This window comes from Hirundo rustica, chromosome 1 (genome assembly GCF_015227805.2).
Source record: "Hirundo rustica isolate bHirRus1 chromosome 1, bHirRus1.pri.v3, whole genome shotgun sequence".
Lineage (NCBI taxonomy): Eukaryota > Metazoa > Chordata > Aves > Passeriformes > Hirundinidae > Hirundo > Hirundo rustica.
Genome location: NC_053450.1, coordinates 100,495,083 through 100,520,253, shown reverse-complemented (window position 1 = coordinate 100,520,253; position 25,171 = coordinate 100,495,083).

Genomic DNA, 25,171 nt, shown 5'->3' with positions numbered 1-25,171 from the left:
GGGGCTGTGTTTCCACCCCTGGGGCAATCGGTTCCAGGTGTACTGCACTCCCCTCCATGTGAAGGCAAACTGAGGCCTGCATTCTGCTGCCAAAGTAATGGAGAAAAATGCACTGGCAATATCAATCGTGGCATACCATTTTGCTGCCTTGGACTCCAGCTCGTACTGGAGCTCCAACATGTCTGGCACGGCAGCACTCAGTGGCGGTGTCACCTCATTCAATGCACGGTAGTCCACAGTCAATCTCCATTCTCCTTCAGATTTACGCACAGGCCAGATGGGGCTGTTGAAGGGTGAGTGGGTTTTACTAACCACCCCTTGGCTCTCCAGCTCTTGAATCATCTTATGGATGGGAATCACAGCATCTCGAGTTGTCCTATACTGTCAGCGGTGCACTATAGAAGTGGCAATTGGTACCCATTGTTCTTGTACTTTCAGGAGTCCTACTGCAGATGGATTCTCAGACAGTCCAGGCAAGGTGTTCAATTGCCGGATGCCCTCTGTTACTACAGCCGCTATCCCGAATGCCCACCTGAGTCCTTTCGGGTCTTTGAAATACCCACTTCGGAGGTAATCTATACCCAAAATGCATGGGGCCTCTGGGCCAGTCACAATAGGGTGTTTCTCCCACTCCTTTCCAGTTAGGCTCACATCTGCTTCCACCAAAGTAAAATCTTGTGATTCCCCTGTCACGCCAGCAATAGAGACAGATTCTGCCCCCACATGTCTTGATGGAAGTAATGTGCACTGCGCACCAGTATCAACCAAGGCCTCATATTTTTGTGGTTCTGATGTGCCAGGCCAACGAATCCACACAGTCCAAAATACACGGTTTTCCCTAGCCTCTACCTGGCTAAAGGCAGGGCCCCTCTAGACCTGGTTATCCTTCTTTCCTTGAGCATATGTCTTAGAGGTTCCTTCAAGGGGGTCGGACATGTCATCATCGTCATACCTGGCAGTTCGGCTACGGGCAACTGGAGCCGCTTCCCTTTTGGTGGAACTCCCTCTTTGAGTCTTGACTTCCTTCAATTCACGCACCTGTTGTGCGAGGGCAGCTGTAGATTTTCCATCCCATCTGTTCATATTTTCTCCGCAATCCCGCAGGAAGAACCACAGCTCAGCACGTGGAGTGTATCCTCTCTCCCTAGCCGGGGAGCGTCTACGTTGGGTACCAGAACCTCTGATCTGTACTGCTGAGATTTGGAGAAGGTCCTCTCTAATCTCCTCCCTGAGTTTCTTATGATTCTCATCTATCTTATCCTCTAGTTTCTGTAGCCGTGTTTCTACAGCTGCAATTCTGGCTTGTGTTGGGCCATGCACAGCATCGGCATATGCTCGGAGCTTCTTTGCCATATCAAGCACCATCTCCTCCATGTCCTCCTGCTTCATTACTGCTAAAGCAGAAGCGTATTCTAATGGCCCGAGTCGTATAAGTTTTCGCCACATCACAGATGTACATGATACCAAGTCTGGGTTCCTAGTGTTTATATCATCTGAGAAAACCATCTCTGCCACTGCCATTTCTCTCAAGCGTTGAATCCCTTGTTCTATGGTCTTCCATGGGGTTTGCTGCATATAGAGATCATCTGCACACAAGTATCTTTCTGCCACACTTCCTAGGACCCGTATCCAGAGACTGCAAGGACTAGCCTCTCTCATCATCTCCTGGTCGATGACTGGATCATGTGACAGGGATCCCAGATGCCTCGCTTCAGTGCCGTCCAGAATTGTAGCCTCACCTGCAGCATCCCAAAGACGGACTAACCAACTAATTATAGATTCATCAGGTTGTCACCAGTAATCTTTTCTTAGGCCCCGAAGGTCCTTCAGGGAAAAGGAATCAATATTTGCTTATGATCCTGTGCTAGAAGCTTTGGCTTCTGATTTTGGTGAAGGTCCTTCTCTTGGGTCATCATCGTCCACTGGTTGATTGGTTTTGACTGTGTGCTTCTTTGCCGGAGCAACTGCCAGGGGCTTAGGCTTACTGTCTGCTTTAGCTGCCAACTCAGGCTCAGGTTCTAGTTTAGCTGCTGGCTTCATAACTGGGGTGTTGGCTGCAGCCTGACTGACTGGGGTGGCTGTTGATTTGTATCCCTTCCCCCCTGCCTCTATCTGCTGCCCTACAGTCTCTAGCAATGTGCAATAAGCATTTGCCAGGGCCCAGCTTACTGCAGCCATCTTTTCCCCCTTAGAGCCATCATGGTACCTCTCTTTCAGGTATTTCCCCAACTCCACTGGATTCTGAATTTGTTCCCGTGGAAAATCCCAGACTACAGGGTCAGAGAATTCCTTGAGGAGTTGGCCCATATCCTCCCATTCTCCACACCACTCAGGATTTCCTCTGCCTGGGTCAGGAGTTTTATCAGCCCCTCTAGAAATCTCAGCCCATATTCTAGAGAAGCTGCAGACTGTATAGAGGAGGCTTACCAGATGACATACCAGAAAGATGGTCTCTTTAACACTCAGGGGAAACTGAACATTCTCCAACAATGATTTAACTGATTCAGAGGAGAAGAAGGAAACGAAAGACTGAAACGCTTCATCCTCTGCTCCTCCTCCCACAAACAGGGTGAATAACCATAACCATGACCCATACATAGTAGGAAAAGATCTCAACACCTTTATAAACTTCCTACAAATTATTATCATTAAACCAAGGCCAATAGCTACTCTAATCCGTGTCCCTCTACTGTAAAAACTGCGTATTAGTGACAATATTGGGGCTATCTCTGGATATGCAAATAAACCTAAGGACCACAAAGGTATTAAGACCTCAAAGAAGCCTAAGGATCCAAAACACAGCAATGCCCCCACCCCAAGAGACATGAGGTCAAACAGCATAATTACTGACTGCTAAATACTAATCAGTACAGGGTTTTTCCACTCTCTCGAGCCCCACGTTGGGCACCAATAAGTTTGTGGTGGTTTCAGGCAGATTTTGGGAGAAACCCTCCCACGGGGCCCCCCTCCCCTCCTCCAATCGCTTCGGGAAAAAAGATTTCCTCAGAAAGAAGTGGAAAAAACCTGTTTATTAAACAGGCAAAGCACTCCCAGCACAATACCCGATGACAAGAGCTTCATGCCGCTTACGGAGGGATAACAAACTTAAAGAAAGTCTCCTCTTGAGGGTCGTCACTGTGCTCCACCGCTCCGTCTCCGCTGACGTTGGGAGAAAAGGGCTGGTCTTGGTGGGGTGGGTCCCCTGTGGAGGCCCCCGGTGCTTCCCCAGGTCCTTAGTCCGGAGAGGTTGGAACAGTTCCGAGGAGAGGGCAAAAAAAGCAAAAAGGAAGGAAAAAAAGGACAAAAAAAGAAAAAGAAAAAAAAAAAAGGCAAAAAGCTTCAGCTATTCTACAGCGTCTAACTACGCTAGCACTAAACTAACTAACTGCCGGGGAAAAAACAACAGAGCTTCTTTCGTCTTGCCATGTTCCAACTCCCCTGCTTCAAGGTCACTCCAATGAGCAGAGTTTTCCTGGGGAAAAACAAACCGTGCTTGCCCTCCCCCCTGCACCCAACAGACGATTGGGGATACACAGTCACCCCAAGACACCCTGCAAAAGCAGCTTTTAAATGGCTTGGTATCAGGGGACATGGTATTGAAAGGCAAGACTTATAAAATGCTGTATTATTCAGCGAATTTGGGAAGCTTCTTGTCTGACCATAGGAGTGTTGGTTCAAGGTGCAGTTCAGCTGCCACAGAAGAAATATCTTCACTTTGCTGAGACACTTGATCTGCATCACCTGATGAAATCTCATCCATGAGGTGAACTGCATCTAAAAGAAGTGATTTTATGATTTTCCTGGTATGAAACACAAAAAAGCAGTGTCTAGGTCTGCCATAGTCATGCACAACATCTCAGATGTAACACCAGAGGCAAAATATGTTGCAAAGACACTACAACTGTTTGAGGTGTAAAAAAAAAATTGCTTTCCTGTTACAGAATTACAAAATAATAAGGTTGGAAGAGACCTTCAAAACACCACCTAGTGCACCCATCAACGTAGAACCACCATAATGACCTCTAAAAATACTCCCAAGAGTACTTCCAAAGATGGTGATTATGTCACCTCCATGGGCAGCTTATTTCAATATCTAATCACTCTTATAGTGATTTTTTTTTTCCCCCCCCAATATCTAATAAGAATCTCCCCTATTGAAATTTAAGGCCATTCCCTCTCATACTTTCACTTGAGACATGGCTGAGGAGATGGACCCCTACCTCACTACAACTTTCTTTCAGGTAATTGTAGGGAGAAATGAAGTTCCTCCTGAGCTTCCTCTTCTCCAGGATAAGCAACCCCAGTTCCCTCAGCTGTTTCTCATAAAACGTGTTTTCTAGGCCCTTCACCAGTTTTGTCGCCTGTCTTGGAGCATTTTATTATGATAGTCTATTCCATGATCCTCTGCTTTATGCCCAAAAATGGTTGCTGTATTTTTAAGGCCCAAGACTGGATGTGTGCTGGACCAAGGAAGGGGAGTTTGGGGTTCTTTGGTGGGCACTTTTGAAGCCTCCCTGCCCAGGCATTCTGTGGTGCTGTGTCATTAGGTTTTGCTTGGCCCAGGCAGAAAGTTTTTCCCTTCTGTGTCTTGGAGGATCTGCAGCAGAAATCTTTCAGTTGCCTTGAAGTCAGCTGAACAGCTGCTGGTCTGAGAACAGAGAAGCAAGACGTGCTGGAGCGGGTCACCCTGTTGCAACCCCAAGCCTCGGGGAGACAAGCCAGTGAGTCAAAGCACAGCAAAAGGCTACAGCCCAGCTGCTTCACCCACTGTGACTGCTGTGGAGAGGTGGTTGATGCCAGAGAACCACCATGTTTTCACCTACTACTGGATCTCCCCCATGGAAGCTCCGCTTTCCCCAGAGTGAAAGCTAGTGCCATCTTGCACCACATGTCAGGAAGGGGTATTTCTCCTATATTTGCCCCATTTCCCAGGCATTTTTGGGTCTTTGTTCCTCTGTGTGTGTGAGGGGGTGTGAGTTCTGATAATTTGGTGTTTACTAGCTATTTACTTTTCTTCCTTGCCTTGTGGGCATTTTGTTGTTAATAAACTCTTAGTCTGGGGTTTTGAGGTTTTTTTTTTCACTTTCTGCCATTAGTAATATTTTTTTATGGCAGAGAAGGATTGTTGAAACCCTTTAGAGAAGACTACTCATTACAGAGTGTCTTCTTTTAAATATGTCTCAAAACTGAGACGTTGCCCTTCTTTGAATATGCTCCAGCACCTCCATGTCCTCTGTATTTAAGTATATTTTTGATTACTGGGCTGTTTTGGTATAACAACAGAATACTAAGTATGCTTTTGCTACATAGAATGAATAGGGAAAAAAAAAATGCTTTTTTCAGATCCTACAGCTAGGATGAAAATTCTTCTATTATCAACTCTATGAACTATAGGGTTAATACTATGTAATATGTATTAATTAATTGTTGCTTTTAGGTAGAACTTAAAAGAAAATGGAAGGAAGACAGCAGATCTCCTTCATACTACTACTGTGGAGTCACTTACGTGACACAGTTGTGTTCTACATTCTGATTTATCTACACTTCTTATGGCAGTTCTATCAGGGAAAAAGAACACAGTATCTGTCTACCAATGGCTGCTCCAGTAAACAAAAATAAATATGAATCTAGCCAGGTACCCTGAGGCACAAAATAGTCATATTTTCTGGTCTGTATTATTCTTTATTTTCAGTTGTCATGCATTAGGACAAATAAGTGGTTGCAAACTTACTATTTTCTCTGTCTTAATCAGAAGAAAAAGGAGATGACAAAAGTCTTTTCAGTCTTTAGCTTTAGGATCTGACTTTCAGCAGCTAAATGAAGCTGAGGTCCCCTTTCCCTGCCCATCAACATCCGAATTGTTAAGCACACTGAACTCACAGCTGCTGTAGGATTATTTAATTTATTTTGTCTCTCCAGCATGCCTGCCATTTGCTTTGACAGAAACAAAAGACATTCAGTTTGATATTCAAAGCACCACTGGAACAGCCATGTGGAAACTCACAAGGATGAGTGATTCCAGGAAATTAAGCTTTTCTGAAAGCATAACAGGTAGTGAATGCTGTAATAACACTTCAAGCTTTCTCATATGCTGGTAAATATAAATTTTGAGAGGGCTCTAGCCATGTGAAGCCTTTGGTGAAATTTCTGTCCAGGGGGATAATATCAACTTGCTCTGCTCTTTTCAAAGCAGAAGTCATAAAGCTGGTTAACACAATGTTGTTCATTCTAAATAACATGATTGGAAGCTGATGGTATCTTCATGCTGCATTTTAATTATGTGAGCTCACTCTTACTGGGAACACTACAGATAAAGGTAAATAACAATAGCTAAAGATATTTCACAGAATCACAGAATCACCAAATCACAGAATCACAGAATCACAGAATCACAGAATGGGTGGGGTTGGAATGTACCACAGCGGGTCATCTGGTCCAACTGCCCTGCTCGAGCAGACTCATCCTAGAGCACCTGGCACAGGTTTGCGATGAGATGGTTCTTGAGTATCTCCAGTGAGGGAGAGTCCAAACTCTCTCTGAGCAATCTGTTCTAGTGCTTGATCACCTACATAGTAAAAAAGTTCTTCCTCGTATTCAAATACCATAAGAATGTGTTGAAGAGGAAAAGAATTGCATTTTGAACCTTCCAGATACATAAGGGAAAGTGCATAAATTCACTGCAGAGGTTGTCAAAAGTAGACAACCAAAATGACATTGGAAACAGTATCAACAGCACTAAGTTTGCAGTACATTTAGTTTGAGTCTGTTCCCATTGCTCAAAAATCTATCTGTCCAGTCAAAAGAGACTCTATGAAGCTATGGGGGAAAAAAAAACCAAAAAAAAAATCTTTAAATCTGGAATCAGGCTCTTTTAAATGGAATTAAAATGTTAAACGAAGAGGAAAAAAAAATTGTACATAATATCTTACAGATCAGAAAAAAACCCCAAAAGTATTTCTAAAATATTTTGCCATAACAAAGAAAATGATAACTCAAAACTGTATGGCTTGATCCAGTTATTAATATAGTGGAATAATAGGAGGCTGGTGCACCTCTGCCTCTGCTCTACCAGAGACCCAAGTCCGAAAAACTGGAATACAAGCACTGGAATTCTTTTCTTGGCTTTCCACCCCCATTGTTTATTATTTTTTGAAGATACCAAGAAGGTCAAAGAAAGACTTTTGCCAAGGAGTGGTGTGTCTAAGTTGGCAGCTTCACTTGATAATTGTTTGCTTAGCCTCTAGTTAAAGGGAAAGCAGAAATCAGAGCTAGTCTAGCTTTTAACATTGGGAATTATAGAAAAAGACAAGATAGGAAAGAGACGGTGGAGGCGGTGGAGGAGTGAGTGCAGTGATAACTGACATGTGGACAAGAATTGGGAAAAAAAAAAAAAAAAAAAGCTGATGTTTTGGTTGCTTTGTTTTCCATGAAATATATTACTGTCCCTTTAAGTTTGTATGCCTTCTTGGCACATGTACCAGGGGAAGGATTACACTTTACTAAGGAATTAATGCAAACTTACCTTCATTTGGTTACCATGGATATGGCACTACAGGACACAAAGCCTATAATTTGCATTGCAAACAACCAGGAGTAGTGAAGGACACACAATATTATATTCTGGCAAAAGATTGTCCCAGAATCTTCCTTGTGACTGATCACAAGTAAAACCATCACCAGCTTTGGTTCTGTTTGCTATGAAGAGAAAAAAAGGGGATGTATTTCAGATGAAGAAAGAACAGAATCATTCACATCTGAAGAACAATTGTATTTCTTGCACTACCCTGTGTGAAATACCTAACAGATAGGTATGACAGCAATTCAGCTTTCTGTCCTTTTTCATGTGGGATACTAAAGCTAAATGAATATGCTGGTAAACTGGACTAAGTAATTTCCACAAACACTGGAATGGCTTAAGGAGTAGCCAGATCTTAGGATTGTTGGGCTTTTTTTGCAATAGTTTTTTATCTAGCTGAAAGCCCTCTTCATTCTTCAGAAGAACTGTATAATACCTTAACTTTGTTACAAAAAGTCCAGTTAAATGAGCTGTTCTCTAAGGAGACCTAGCTGGAATCAGTGCAGTACAGTTAATAGGGAGGAGGGAAATTGTCTTGTTTCCCAAAAAGAAATAATGAATGATTATTTGGCTGTTAGATTGATAGATTGTTAGTATTTTTTATTATTACTGCTTTAAGATCTGCCAGATATATAGTCATATATAATTTTTATTTCAACTAACATGGAATATAAATGATGTGGCCCTTCTTCTATGGAGACGCTTGGCCAAAATGCCATTGGTTTGGCAAAAAGAGAACTGGATACCAAATAGTTCATCCACATAGATGAATCAAGGGTTTTATTTCCAAAGGATCTTAGGCAGAATAGTACATCAGATGCTGAGCAAAAATATTTTCCTCCCTTAGCACTGGACTAGGCACTCCTCTGATGGGGCTAGGGCAGCTATATCATTCCAAGATACGCTTCTTATCTCCCCATTCCAGCGGTATCATGGGTTGGCACAATTTTTTTTCTGGTTATAGAGAAATGTGAAATGTTTTTCCCTGCCAGGACCGTGGAGTGGTTTTGGAGGGGGAGGACAGGGACCTATCAGAAAGCTAGCCAAGATATTGGCAGCTAGTTTGACTAATAAGGATGCCAATGTGACTTTGGAAAGGACATTTAAAACTCTCATCTTCTGAAGAATGCCCTCTTGCTTCTGGGTCAGCCATGAGATAACATCGTGGAGCAGCAGAAGAGGGCCCGGCTCAGGCCCTGCTGCCCTTGGGCAGCCAGGCCGAGCCCAGCCGAGCCTCCAGGAGCCACTGCCTGCATGAGGAGCGGCCTGGGCCAGTTAAGCCCCCTTTCCCCTAGCTGCTGGTGGGGGAGAGGGGAAGCTGCAGCTCAGCAATGCTGGCCACATGGCTGGGGCCACGGCAGAGGAGGTTAAGCCATAGCCCAGCTTAATCGTCGCTGGCAGCAGAGAAGGAAAGCCTGCAGCTTCATAACAACTCTAAGCCGAGCTACTCTAAATGAGACCAAGGGGTGGAAAAAGAGACATCTACCAGCCTCCCCCATCAGCACAGTTTTGCATTTTCTTCAGCCCTGCAGCCTGGGGCCTGAACATGGCCCTTGCAGGCCTGGGCAGATTTAACCCCTTCCTAGCAACATGGAGCTTCTAAAGCACATAACTTTTCCTTAAGAGAAAGAAGAAAGAAAACAGAAGGTACATAGAACAGACACCATATTAAGTCAGTGGATTAGAAGTGAAAGAACTGATAATATTGGAATAGGATTGAAGAAGTGGACATTTTTAACTGGACTTCTCTGGGGTAAATTATGCAGAAATTGACTGTTCTTTGTAGCATCTTAGTGTTGTTGGGGAGAATGCTAATTCTGATCAAAATTGAGGACTGATGTAATTAAGATTTAATTGGGAACTTTAAAGCCCCTGCTCCTGGGCCAAAAGGAGGTCTCAGCCTTTTAGACAAAGGTGATTTTAGACTAGAAGAATTATTCATAAACTACCACAGATACAGAGAAGCCTTACTAATGGAACATCACAGTCTGCAAAAACTTCAGGCAGTTGTAGATATGTGCCAATAAAAGCCACTAGACTATTGTGTCTTGTAGCAAACATCTCCATAAAAAAAAAACCCTACAGAGACTCTTCTCCTAAAGTAATGAATGATTATGTTTAAATAGTGAAACTGACTGAAAATTGCGAGTTGTATCTTTCAATGTTGTTTAATAAGAAATTTAATAGTTTGTAAGGTGAGGGAAGAGTGTTTTAAAGTTTCATTCTGTTTTAGTTTAAGTTTTCTTTTTCTCAACTCTTTTTCTTTTCCATTCTTTTAATGTGTGTTAATAAAACTATTTTTGTTCATTTTTAATCTTAAGCCTGCTTTTTCTCCTAATCTCTCCCTCCCACAGAAAAAAAAATAAATACTAAAACCTCTACATTAATTGGCATTTCTGCCTGGTTTCATTAAATTAAAACCATTACAGGAGAGTAGCCCACAATTTGTGACAGGGCACCAGCACCATCTAAGTAGGTTTCCTTTGACAAGAAGGGTGCAATCAGACCTCTCTGTTCTCACACCATCATTCTCCGTGGGTAGCAGGGACAAATTAGGACCACCAACCCTTCAGCTGCTCTCATAAGGGTCCATGAAGTAATAGATATCCACCAATATAATCCCACTTACATCAGTGTATTTGTTTCCTGTTGCTGTCTGTGAGTGAGAGAAGTATCACCCCAAACGACTTTGCCTTTTCCCTCTTTTCCAAACCAAGCAGCTGGCACCATGCCTATCCTTGAATGCATTTTTTATCACTGTTGTCATGGGGAGCTCAAGCACATTGGCATTGTGTCCCTGAGCAAGTACTGTAAGCAAAGAAGAGGGAGCTTGACAAATGGATTAAGTTACCTCTTTGCTCCTCTGTCCCACCTCAGCATGCTCCTTGAACCCTTAGCAGTCATATATACCCTTGAGGCCAGTTTTAGAAGTGGACAGCAACATCACCAGACCAATATCTTTAGATACCCTGAGGATTATTTCATGCATTTCCAGTAGCCCTAATACTAACTACTGATAGGACAAATTCTGTCTGGCCTTTCATCCATTGTGCTGCTGGTGAAAAAGACAGAGAAGGGAGCATTGTATAAAACACAGAAATACTGCCCTAGCCTCATGTTGCCTATGTAAGCACAATTCAACATATGCTTCAGTCTTTCTCTACCATTTCAGAGTACCTGCCAATTAAATAACTCTTTCTTCCTTTTCTGAACCAGCCCATGAAGCAAGTCAAGAAGGAAGAGGGATGGAGGTGGGACTTGAAATGGGAGCAAACTGGTGGCAATCCCTGCATGCCTATAACAGCCCTCCAGGGCTTCAAGTCCTCAGCTTACCCTGGCAGCAGTACAAATTGTGGTTGGGTTGCCCATGGGCCACTCATAATGCTCTTCCATATGCACTCTACAACAGCAACAGGAAAGCACAGAAAATTCTATTGCCAGCTGTTGGAGTGCATGTCTCCCTGGGTTCCTCAGGGAGACAAAAAAATGTACGGGTTGAATTAAAGCCTTTAGAGAAACTAAAACATATTAAGCCATGTAAATATGAAGTAGAAGTTTAGATTTTAGTTTTAATTAAGTACAGTCTAAGTGCCTTAAGAGTCTGTCAGCCAGCACAGAACACAGAGCCCAGAGCCCTAAGGCCTGATAACTTAGCTTTATACATAACAAAAACATAGTAGAACACTGCTTATAGTACTAGATAGAATAGGTACAATCCTTATGTGAATGAGATAAAACCTTTTATGTTAACAGATATGCTATATGATAGAACCTTTTATGTTAATAGATATGCTATACGCGTAGGTTTTGATACTATTCTTCGTAGTTTTTTGTAGTTTTATGCACTTTCAGAATTAAGTTTAGATTGGTATAGAAAGAATGTTATAAGAATTTTGTCCTTAGCTGATCGGGTAACCTATAAATAGGGGTATGAATATGCACTCATGATTTATGGATAAAAAGCCCCTGTTTCTGGGGTAATGGTATCAATTCATTGATCCTTCAATTAATCAGTCCACCCTCTGCACCATTTACAACAAGAGAGAATGGGGCGCAGAACTTTGTCAGATGTTATATCGCTTGGGTTGCTGCCAGGGCTTTTGCTGTTGTTGTCACTGCCGCTGAGAATGCTGCTTGAGAACAGGTCTCTCTCTGCGCTGGGAAACTGCCTTTGTTCTGTGGTCGGTACACTCTCTCTCCCTCTCTCCTGTGGAGTGGGAAACTGCCTCTGTTCTTGTCACTAGGACTCTTGGTCAGGCTGCTGGTTTTGCCCCGCTGGGACCCCAAGCCTCACAGCTTTCAGTAAGACTGCATTTAGACTTCTCTGCCTTCGGGACTGACGCATGTATATATTAAACAACTTTATATTAACCAGAAACTACTGTTGGCTTTTTAAGACCTTAAACGCATGAATAGCTCGACAGCCAACCTGTCCTGTCAAGCCAAAGCAATTACAAATCCTTACTAGGTGTTAAGTCTTCTTGAAAACCCAACTTAGCATTTTGTTTACTGTTACTCTCATCCTCCCTACCTGTGGGATCTTTTCCTTCCTCTGCTACAAAATTTGTTCAGAAATAGTTTTCTTGGCATTTCTTTAAACAGTAATGCACCAGCCAGTAGAGATGAGTGAGGTAGTTCAGAATAGTAAGCCTCTTGAATGATAAAATTATTTACAGGGAATAACCTATGAAAAGAATTGTCTTCTTTAATGTCTGCAAACACGTCTGGGCTCTGTCCTCCAATCAATAGGTTTATTTCCTCTATGTGTTCAGTCTTCTGTTTATTTTATTAAAAAGCATATTGTTATTTTAATTTTAATAATCCTGCACAACCTCAAGGGGAATGGCAAAAGCAACATTCCCTGTTTCCTCATATCATCATGACAGTGAAATCTATATAGAAATGCTGAATCTATAAAAGGTGGATCTTTCCATTTCCACTGGTTTTGAGAGAGTTACATACAGATATTCCAGAAGAGGCAAATGGCCTGGTTGTTTTTATTTTTAGCACTGTCAGAGCCAGGAGTAACTGCCCTCATTCTTATGGACAAAGCTAAATTTCCTGAACTGACATTTAGAACATTTTCTTTTTTTTCTTGATAAAATAAGTCTCTGTAAGTCATAAAGGTTATAGCAATAGTTAAGTGCATCAGCCCTTGCAATGTAAAATGAGTCCTATAAGGACTCATTTCAAAGTATAGCATCACTGCAAACTATTTTTACATGTTGCTATTTATAGGAATACAGTTCAGGTAGAATCTGGTTCTCACCAATTTTTTTATCACTACTTCATCCTTACATATTCATAAACTTCTTATTAGAAGATACTGGTTCAAAAACCCATTATAGGATGGGTATGCATTTCACTAATATCTCAATAATTATTTAACACAGCGAAGCAAACACTGATTCAGCTTGCTTGCATCTAGTACTACACAACTTTGTCATGTATTTGGAGCAGATTCTGAGAACTTTCTGTTGGTTCGCAGGCAGCCTGGCTGACTTCAGTCAGAAGTCAGCATGCTTGGTGTGTCAGTTTATAAGGAAAAACAAAACAGATGAGGTTGATCTTGTATCTCGGATTAGAAATACTACAGATTCACCAGAATCAACCTGACAAGTGCTTAATGGTAATTACTCCTTCTTTCTCTCTGCAGTAAAAAGTTTCAACTGATTATTTTTAGTTGATAAGTTTTGTCCAAAATTACTCCTGATTTAACTGACAGTCACTTCAGCTCTGATTCTGAGGCTACAAAAGTAAATTGAAAGTTACACACTGAAAATTCACACCAGACTCTGCTAACTTTTATGAAAGTTTTATTAACTTCGCCCATCTGTGAACCGGCATAGGAACCTGAGGGCAAACATTTTACTTTTCTGTGTTGATAAGAGCATATTTGGCATATTGGAGGTGGCAGGAGGGACACTGTAAGCACTTTCATGTTGTAGGCCAGATTTTTTGTCACTTAGTCAACCAGATATTTCATTTAAGCAATTACTAATCCTATCCCTATGTCTAAGAAAACAAGGAGTATAGTTAATAAGTCAATAACTTAATCTGACTTTATACAAACCAATAAAACTACACAGCTTACTATCTTAGTGCATATTTACTCAGCTACTTAAGTTTCAAGCTTTGGCCACTGGTAATGGCATTGTCCCACGCACATGGAATAATATGGTATGAGAGATGGTCCTGCTTCCTCTGGAAGACAGACCTTCCCTCTATTAAATGTATTTGAACACAGTGGGACAGCAGAAAAGGAGTTTTGTCCTCCAAAGATACTTCCCTCGGCATCACTCTTCTGTCAGCAGTGCTTCTGTGGAGTAGGCTTACAAAACACATGCAATTTCAATAACGAATAAGGGAAAGTAAACAAGTCTTACCAGTGTCAGTGCAGAGACTGCAGAATATGCTCTAATGCTTGTTCAGAAGCCAGAGGGACAAGTGAGAGTCTGCTGTAAAGCAGCTCTCCTATCTCAGCTTTACAGCTCTGAAAAACACTCACAGGTTTCCTGTTTCTAAAGGAGAGAGAACCAACATTTGCCTAACATGCACTGATATTTTCATAATCCTCACCCACTGATGCCTAACCTCCCTGTTTTTCAAATACACTTTGTCTATTCTGTGTCAAGAACAGACATGTTCAGGAAGTTTTGTATTTTTGAGTTTTTTCTTAAAGTGATGTGAGAAGTTGATGTGGCACAAATTTTAGGGCCTTTGACAACTATTTTGAGTGCTGCCATCCTGCTGATGACAGCCATCCTCACTGTACACAGACATACATAAATTCAAAACACTCTAGTCGATACTGCGGGGTAAGGCAGAAAAAGACTGGGAAGAGGTCCCAATGACATGCAAAACCGGATTGCCTATGTCAGTTTATGCCATCTTCTACAGGTATGAAGGACCAGATGTCTGCAAGAAGCCAGCCTATCCAATTGTCAGTCAGGCGCCCAGGGATGGCCGCGATCACAGAATTTATCGGAATCTAAAAAATTCCTGATGCTTTAATGACTCATGGAAACAGCACAGTGTTCTCACAAATATCAATCACAATAACAAACAAGACTTAAAAAAATTAGGTGAGCTAACAAAAAAACAAACTCAGCACTGGAAAACTAATGAAAATTACACAGCCGAAGTCTACAAAAATGGTCTGGTCAGACTTGAAAAGAACTTAACAGCTGACAAACAAATAATCCAAGCTCATAAAGCACCTCTCACCAAGCTGGACTCAGCCCTTCAGGAACAGATTTTTTTGCCAACTTTTTTTGATAATATATTAAATTTTCCTTCCTAATCTCCTGTTAAAAACCCCTAAAACAACAGCAGTGACAACCCAGCTTTTTCCTCAGATATTTAAAGCCACAAATGTCTTCTGTACAAATAAAAAGTTTGGTTGATGACCTTTGACACACAACTACTTCTAAAATACTAGGCAAGAAAGAGAGAACATTTTTCAACAGAACAGCCATTAATAAGGAGACATTTTCATGTGTGCCTGTTCTGGTTCTTCTATGGGTGCATATGTGGAGTATATTAAATTGGAAGAAAGTGCCAAAAGTATATTTTTCCAGCATTCTCTGTGAACTTAGCCAAACATGATAAAGAATAAATCTGGACGGGAAAATAGTAATACGAGTTCTCTTGCAACCCAATCTGCTCTTGCCATGCCTTTTTTGCTACCTTTTTGTCACACAGGACATTCCAAGTTGGAGTGCTGAAAGCAATTTGTGAAAACAGCATATAAATGACAGGAATCTCCCTGTCCTCTGATAGCATTCTCCCTAGAGGTATCTGGCTGGTTGGAAAGTTTCTGAAGAACTTTCTTTCCCCAGCAGAAAACAGGGTTATGCTGAAACTGAGAATCTTCTGAGACTGAAGCTTTCTGTGGTGGTTTCAGGCAGATTTTGGGAGAAACCCTCCCACGGGGCCCCCCTCCCCTCCTCCAACCGGTTCGGGAAAAAAAGATTTCCTCAGAGAGAAGTGGAAAAAACCTGTTTATTAAACAGGCAAAGCACTCCCAGCACAATACCCGATGACAAGAGCTTCGTGCCGCTTACGGAGGGATAACAAACTGAAAGAAAGTCTCCTCTTGAGGGTCGTCACTGTGCTCCACCGCTCCGTCTCCGCTGACGTTGGGAGAAAAGGAGATGTGCAGGGCTGGTCTTGGTGGGGTGGGTCCCCTGTGGAGGCCCCCGGTGCTTCCCCAGGTCCTTAGTCCGGAGAGGTTGGAACAGTTCCGAGGAGAGGGCAAAAAAAGCAAAAAGGAAGGAAAAAAAGGACAAAAAAAGAAAAAGAAAAAAAAAAAAAAGGCAAAAAGCTTCAGCTATTCTACAGCGTCTAACTACGCTAGCACTAAACTAACTAACTGCCGGGGAAAAAACAACAGAGCTTCATTCGTCTTGCCGTGTTCCAGCTCCCCCGCTTCAAGGTCACTCCGATAAGCAGAGTTTTCCTGGGGAAAAACAAACCGTGCTTGCCCTCCCCCCTGCACCCAACAGACGATTGGGGATACACAGTCACCCCAGGACACTTTCACAGACTGTGATTTTTCAAATGTGCTTTTTCTTTTTTTTTTAATTGTCCTTAAACAAGCACATTTATAAATACACTGAATGAGTATTTCACATTTCATTTTACCACTCTGCTACAATGTTACAACTGGAAAACATTGCTCAGCAACTACAGGAAGTGGGTAACACATACCACCCCCCTCCAATTTTTTTCTTTATTACTTTCAGATCTTTATCAATAACAAAAGTATGCACATATTTTCATTGAAAATAGTGAGCTAGAAAATGGTACTGTAATTTTAGGAATTTAGATTATTCCAAAATTTAGATAACATTTTCAAAACAGACATTATCTAGGAAATCTACAAGGCCATAATTATCCATTTCTCCATGTCTGCCTAAAAATTAATACTACAATCCTTGCAAAGTTTATTGGCTGTTATCGCTCCGTAAGTACAATGCATAGGATGAGATAGAAAATTACAAATTTTATAAACACAATTCAGATAATAAACCTTTTAGATCATATAGAAAGATTAGAAATAACCTCTTCATAAGCACAGAATGACCACTGTTTTCCAAATCTGTAGTAGTTCCCCACGAGACTAGACAAAAAGTAAAAGAGCCTGCTCTCTGGCTTCAGGTGGGATATTACAGCTTTTATTCTCGAGTCCTGCCCTGCTTGGTTGGAGCCTGTCCCGAGCGCTTACCAGTGCTAGAGAGACCTCGCCCCTCCCCTGTCAGGGCCTTCTTCCCCAGGGGACAGGGCCCAGAGGCAGGGAGAAGATGCTATCCAATCAGGGAGAAGCAGGAGGGGAACAGGACTGGGTTACATTTCAGTGTGGGGGATGGGCACTGCTGGGCAAGGACAAATATATAGAAAAAACATTACAAATCCGATGAAATATAAACCCAATTAATGCATTACAACATTTCCCCTTTTCTTATTAAATTAAGAAGGAGAAAGGTTCGGTTTGTGGGAGATGCTCAGAGTTCGGACCTTGAGTACCTTTAAAGTTGCAAAAGAAAAATTACCTTTAGGGCAAACAAACTGTCTAGAAAAACACTGTTAAGGAATAATGATAATCAGAAGGAGAAGGTTCAGCGCTTTCTCCTCCTCCAGGCAGCACTGGCCACTTGTGGGGCCTCTGCAGATGGTTTTGCAGTTTAAGGGATGAAAGGTTTCACCCACTCAGCTGGCATCCACTTGAGATCTGGGGTAGTGGACACATAGGTGTGCCCACAACCCCAGGTGACCTGATCATGAGGACTTTTTGTTTCTCTGGTGGCTGGATCCTTTACTATCATATCCGGTGACTTTTGCTGAAAGGCAGAACTGGTTAAAGCAGGATTATTTAGTTTAACATTTACATTTTCTATTTTTTTATAAAAAATTCCCTTTGGACCTTTGAGACCTCCCACCCCCATTGTCCCAAAAGTCCAGAAATTGCTTCTTTAAAGGGCATTGAGATGCCCAATGTCCAGCCTGATCACACAGGAGACACGTTGTTCCTCTCTTGGGCGGTGGCCATGGCACAGGTACAGGAGGCACACTGTTGGAGTCCAGGGCATTCCTTTGGTTGCCCTGGAGGGTCAGGGACCTGGGCAGGGGGGTCTGGGACACCAGCCCAGAGCCCAGAGCTCAGAGAGACACTGGATTTGATTTCAGTCCATGGGAGAGGCTTCTTGCACTGCAGGAAGCATTGCAGGCCACAAGAGTGTAAAAATAGTAGTTTAGAATATCACAGGGTGAAAAAACAGTGAGTTTGGGATTCTTGGCATTGAAGTGAATGGGGCAAGATGGAGAATTTAGGGCGTTGTCCCTTTCTTCTTCCTTCTTGTTCCCTCACTCCATTTCTGCAGTGACGTTGGCACAAAGTAGTTAGTGAGGATTGGGTCAGAGTAAAGATGACCTTTTTAGTAATAGTGATAGACATTGGTAATAAATAGTAAATAAAGAATACGTAGCAATTAGTATAAAAGATAAGGACAGCCCAGAGACAGGAGGAGTCACCAGATGTCCGAGCCGCGGCAAACATCTTTTGGACACTGAGAAAATTGTAAGATAAGAACTAATAAACGAAGCATGTAACCTTGAAGACTCCGTCTTTTCCTGCGTTTGGCACAGAGCTTTGCAGAGGGCCAGAACTCTAAAACCACCTGAATGCCGGGGAATTTAACCTCCTAAAAAGGAGCCCCCAACAACTGCTGTCCCTGGGATGGGCAGAAACAACTGCCGTCCCCCAGATGGGACAGAAACAACTGGCACCCCAGATGGGACAGAAACAACTGACACCCCAGATGGGACAGAAACAGCACCGTGTCTGCAGCATCAGCTTTTTGTGGAGGCTTGACTCTGGAACTGTGGTTTTGATGAGCTTTTATGAAAGGAATCTTCCTGGCACACACCTGGAGCATGTCATGTAAAGTTGGAGCTGGTTCTATAGACAGGCTGAGGATGGCTGCCTTGCACTCTTCATTTGCATCAGCCTGAGCCATCTCCTCCAGGACCTGTTCCTGGGCTCCTTCATTCTGTAATTCAATAGGTCGGGTCAACCGCTCCAAATATTACTAAAGGTTTGATGGAAGCTGCTTTATTTTACTGCAAGGTTGGAAAGACTTATTGGGCTGGGTTGCTAATTGAATTGGCAGATTCTTATTACCAACAGCCATTTCAGGATTTTGCCCAAGCTCCGGAAGCGTATCTTTTTCAAGGTCAAAGGGAACTGTAGTATTCTTTGTTAAATTTGCTTTTAAATGGTTGCAAAAGTATTCTCTTTCATATTTGAATTTGGCCTGAGCTTTGCATAAACCCTGAATCGCTTGTTGGGGGAAGGGGTCCCAATTACTGTGGACAGCACCCCCTCTTTTTGACTGTTGATATGTGAAAGGGGTGGCAGAAAAGCTGGGATTGCTTCCTGCTTCCGGGTTCCCAGCTCCACCCGGGGCGTGGGAACCAGGACTGTGGGCAGGGAAACCATGGGAACCAGGGGCAGGGAGGGGCTGGAGGCTTGAGTCACATGGGGAAGAGTCGGAGGGCGGAGGTTTGAGGGTAGGGGGCAGAGTCAGAGGAGAGGGCAGTGCTGGGGGTGGCACCAAAGAGAAGGAGTGGTCTGGGGAGAAGAAGGGATTGCTGGAAGGAGGGACAGACAAAGGGAGAGACTCCTCATGGCTTGGGAGCACATGGCTTCAGCCATTTTGGACAAAGGAATCCCCTCCATCTTGTGACCCCCCACCTGGGGACCACTGAGATGGGAGGTTTGAGTGCTTGGACTGCCTGCAAAGGTACAAGCTGGGGGAAATTCACAAAGAACAGGCTTTTTTTCCTTTTTATTTTGCTTTTGCAATACAAACTTAATTTTTAAGCTATAAAAAGCAAAATTTGCATCTTCTTTATTAATAGAGGAGCCAGATTCAACTATTCTTTTCGTTATAGCCTCCCAAAGTTCTGGGAAGCTTATTTACTCTAATAATAAATGTGGAAACTGAGAAAACAGCCACAGAGTTAATTTTTTCAGCTGTTTCTTTGAACAATGGGTCTGTCATCATCCAAGGCATTTAAAATGTGGTAATAGACTCCTTTTTGAGACACAGACAGCCCTGCACCCATTTTTGGCTCAGATTTTGAGTTTCTGTGTCCTCTTTACTGTGACTGAGAAACCAAAAGGAAAAAAACCTTCTTCTGGAGAGAAAAAAAAAAGCCAAAAGGGGAAACAGTTTCCTTTTCCACCCCCCCAGGCTGCCGAAAGAAGCGTGCTATTAAAGCACTTTGAAGGTTTACTCTGAAAGCAAAAACCTTCCCCAAAAGAGAAAAAACCCTTTTCCCTGAGGAACATCGCCTCTGGGAAAGATTTTCTCTTAGAAAACTGAAAGTGGTACTCACCAAAATTCCAGCATTCCTTTCCTTTCTTTCCCAATCACTCTTTTTGCCTGAGACTAACCCTTTTTGGTGCAAAAAGAGCTTCCAGTCTCGGTTCCCAGGGTCATCTTTCCACGAACATGTGGTCACCTTCCCTGGGAGCAGCCTGCCGGTCCCGGGGCTTCTTCTGATGTGTTCTTTGAGTCCAAAGGAGAAAACTGCAGCCCTGGCCTGTAGAATCCTGTGTTTCGGAGACTCCACAGCAAACGCCAAGCCTGACGGGTCTGTGTCTCTGCATTGGTGGGCTACGTGTCGTGACTCACATACCTGCATGAGATTCCTCGGCCACGTGCTCCCCAAGTGGTTCTTCCAGCTTTTTGGGAACCTTTTGTGGCTTTGATCCCCAATTTGGACACCACTTGTAGTAGTTCCCCACGAGACTAGACAACCGCCAATGGCAAAAGTAAAAGAGCCTGCTCTCTGGCTTCGGGTGGGATATTACAGCTTTTATTTTCGAGTCCTGCCCTGCTTCGTGGGAGCCTGTCCCGAGCGCTTACCAGTGCTAGAGAGACCTCGGCCCTCCCCTGTCGGGGCCTTCTTCCCCAGGGGACAGGGCCCAGAGGCAGGGAGAAGACGCTATCCAATCAAGGAGAAGTGGGAGGGGAACAGGACTGGGTTACATTTCAGTGTGGGGGATGGGCACTGCTGGGCAAGGACAAATATATAGAAAAAACATTACAAATCCGATGAAATATAAACCAAATCAATGCATTACAACACAAATCAAATCTATCTTCTGTGCAGATAATTCTAGTATTACTTACATAATTTAATTTTATCCTTACAAGAATCTGCTCTATATAAGGAGAGGATGAAGCCAGAATGGATGCCACAAGAAAAATGCTATATATAAGAACAAGTATTTTGGGGTTACTCCATCCTTTCTTTATTTTTTCAGCATTTGTGACATACTCAGTAATATTTCTTGGGCATATATATTTCTGGTATTGAAGACAGGTGATGATCTTCTAACATAAAGCAGCTCTGAAATATTCCAGTTCCTCTTAGAAGATTACTGTAAAATATATATATATATATTCAGGAAGTAGTGCAACAGCATTTGGACACAAATGTTTATGAAAAGACCTGAATAATGATTATTTGAATATTTGTGCAAATTTCCACCAGCAAAGGTCGTTTTCACTTTAGAATGAGTTAAGGAGAATAAAAGGCTGACTTTTTATCTTTGCAAGACAGCTCATGTTGCGCTGAAACTAAATGCATAAAAGTTCTTTAATTTAAGCAGCATCTTTGCTCATTTTTTCTTCTCCAGGGTGTGGGGAGTTAGAAGGAGAAAAAAATCTGTAGTTTTCACTCATCCACCAATACAAACAAATATTTTAAAACTCTCAGAATCAGAAGTGTGATAAATATATTTCAGTTAGTACATATAAAGTACTGTGTGTACATTTATTAAAAAAAATCAAATGTTCTTTTGCAAAAAATAGCATAGAGGAGTACAAAGTTTCTCACGGGAGAGAGGATTTACCTGGTTTTAAGAATTCAAAACAAGGAAGAATAGAACACTAAAAAGTAAAAATTGGTTATATATCTAAATCTAAATGAAGATTATGTCCATGAAATTCAGATGCCTAGAATAGGACTCATTTGTTCAAATGATTGATATCAAAGGTAGCCAGGTTCACCAAGCTCACCAGAGAGCAGGAGCGAGATGGGATTCTTTTTTTAAAGTTTAGAAAGCCACCATATCTGCCCAATATTTACTGAATATAACAAAACAGAATATTAAGTACTAACAACATATTTAACTTAGAGCACAGCAGAATCATAAGGGACTAATTCTGCCCGGAAACAGTGATTTACTTAAAATAGTTATAGTAAAACAAAATTTAGTTAAAATACTTATTTGGTACAGAAACCATTTTGAAGGGCTAGAGTACAAAAATGAGAGTATGATTGTCTGGCTTTCTTCTGGGATAAAAAAAACCTAGCACAAGAACAATATTATTTTTTCCCTCTCCATTTCTAACCTCAGAAAGGAAACTCTAAAAAGGTTCATCCTGACTTTCCAGCTGTGTCTATAACAGTCAGTTGTCTCACCAGTCAATACTTCTGCTTCCTCTTCCTCACAATAAATGTCTTGCCTCCAAACACAAGCTGACTGGAGCAGAAAAAGTTGATTTTTTCTTGCACTGCAAAGTCCAACTTGCATGCAGGTACTTTGACACCTATCCCCCATTCTGCTGCAAGGCTCCTCTAAGCATAGCCCATGACACCTCCACATCTCTTCCAACACTGCAGTAGCCTGACCTGGCCTCATCTGAGCTTATTCACAGTTGGAGCAAGTATCTCAATAAGTCATATAGCAATTCCAGAAGAAGCACTGTTGTCCCTAAAAGCACTATTCATCACCAAGTGTGCAGTAAGCTGATCTCATACATGGAGCTGAAGTATTTGTTTATTTTTTATTCAATGATTAGTGCTAGGTGGTAAATCCACAAAGATAGCACATTGATTCTCAAAACTTTATGTATACAGTTTAGCAAATAAAGGAATCATGGTATGAATCATGAACCATGGTATGAATCATGGTATGAATCATGGTATGAATAATGATATGGACCAGCTGCAAGTTACCTAATTCCCTTGTTAACTGGTATTCTTCCTTCTATTGGTTAAATTATTCTCTTGCTTCTCATTCTTATTACTCTGCTTGATCAGTCATTCTCTTGAGTCCATGGGTTCCTTGAGTCGGTGGTCACAATATCACTCTGCTGGAATTACCTTTTACCCAGCTGGGACTGATTTCAGTGCAGTTACTGAGTTGGCTTTGTTACTTTTTTCTTATCTCTGTCAAATGTCTTTGAGTTCTGTCCACTACCAGGAGGTGTTTTTTTGTTGTGTTTTGTTGTTGTTGTTGTTGTTGTTTGTTTGTTTGTTTTTTCCTGTAACTGAAACTGCTGTAAAACTGCTGTAAAGCCCTAGATCTAAACAAATTAAGCAATACAATCTTTCCACCTGCTTTGAGGCTATGAAGCTTAATTTTTCATCCACTAGTAAGTCAAGACTTTTCACACCCCCATTCACTTTGTTTGTAACTGTCTGGGTACATTATTAACCATCTCTGATTCTTAAGATACCAGCAGTGGCACCATTTACACAAAAGATTTACAGAAACTCTCTGTCTTCTGCAATCTATGTTTTCACTAAGGAAACAGCAGTTTTTCATTTGGCGTTTTTAACAGTGTTTAAAAAACTCTAAAGTTATGAAGATGCAATATACAGATACAATTCTAGGTACATGGTATGGAGTAGTACAAAGTTTCTTTTAATTTTTCATGTCTCCACATGGTTATTTCATTGCTTTCATCAAAGATATGAAAGGCACAGTAAACAATTTTAAGTGTCACTCATAAGTGGTGCAACTATCTGCAAATAAAACCTATACCTGATGTTTATATAAAGCTATTCTGATTTTGGCATCCCTCACACCTGTCTTTTCCTACTGGGTGAAATACATATTTTTGTCCTAATATATGGCTGCTGAAGAGTAGTAGATAAGTATGGATAAATCTTATAGTCCAGGTATACTGACTCTGCTGCTTCCAGGACGTGTACCACATACACTCCTGTGATTTTTACCACAAAGACTGTCTGCGTATATGCAGTGCATCTGAAGTCCTCCCAATACTGTCCACTTACTTCACAGCACATGTGCAAGTATTTCTGTCAAGAAAACATAATAGATTTACCCTTCTTATAAAATAAAATTCCCACAGTTTGATGCCTGTGAACTATGCGTCATTTGAGTTCAGCACTTCACTGCATGGTTAGACATATAATTTAAATAACAAAGGAATGTAATTTTTTTTTTTTTTGTATCAGAACTTTTAATGACAAAAGATTGCTTAGGCCAATCTGGATACAGAGAGATCAAGCAAAATGTGAACATTCATTAATTTCAGAGACCAAAGAGTATAAACCGTGTCGATCTCTAGACTATAGACAGCTGTTCAAACAAACAGTGCATCACTAGAGTATTTATGTTCTACAAGTGGGTTAAAAAGCAATCAAGATAGAGCCAAAGACAAATCTGCCTGCAGGATGAATTAATTCAGAAAAGGACTAACAATACTGTTAAATAAGAAACAATTTTTTATTTAAATGTGAAACAAATCAGATGACATACCTTTGGAAAAGTAGAAAACAATCAAATATAATCTTTTACATTTCTTACCCTAATTTTCTTAAATTGTGATCAAGACAGGAAGTACCAGCATTAAAATACAAAAGAAGGGTTATTAAGTGTTCTTGTGGTGACAGACATTGTGAAACTCCTTAATAAACTCCTAAACACAAAACTATTCCAAAGATGTGTTTAGGTGCTTTATGTGTTTGATATACAGTCTTTTATTTCTCTGACAAGATGAACAGAATTAATAAAGAGAAAATGAAGTGTTGTCTAAAGTCTTATATTGCACATCTGGTAGTACAGAAGCCTTACAGGCAAGTGTTTTGACAGACTCCAGTGCCAGGCCTGCATCCTAGTGGTCCAATGAGCAGCACAGCCGAGAAAGGGGAGATAATGTGACCCAGCCTGGTGCTCCTGCTTGCAACATCCAAATTATACAGTGGATCAGAATATGGGTAAAAACTCAAAGCAGACTCAATCTCCCTTGCTTTCTAAGAAATGCCAATGATGAACAGGTTCCTGGCCTCGTAGATTTTTCACTCTCAGGGAAGCACAGGAGCCTAGTAAAAGGGTTCTCTCAGGCTGCCTGCCTCAGGTCAACCTTTTTGTTTGGGTCCTGTGCTCTGGCATAGTCTCACATGGCTTTGAGACTTCTAATTCTTGACCCCTGGTCTATGCTCCTGCTATAGGAGGGGGGGAAAATCACTGTTTGATTACTCATGACTTTTTCTTCTTTTGCAAAGCACCCTCAGCTGGGAGCATGAGCACAGAAGTGCAAGAAACAACCACTCACTTTAAAATTTTAGAATGTTTATTAAACCTTAACAAATACAACAAAGTACTGAATAAGGAAAAAGGACAGTGCACTGGGAGTTGGTGACTCCACAGCCATGAGCTCATCTCAAAATGGCTGCTCTGCCTTTTATAGCCCTGGGGGTGGGGATTGCATCAGGCAACCCTGGCCCCTCCCAAAATCTGCCAGTCAACTCTTCTTTGCCATTTAT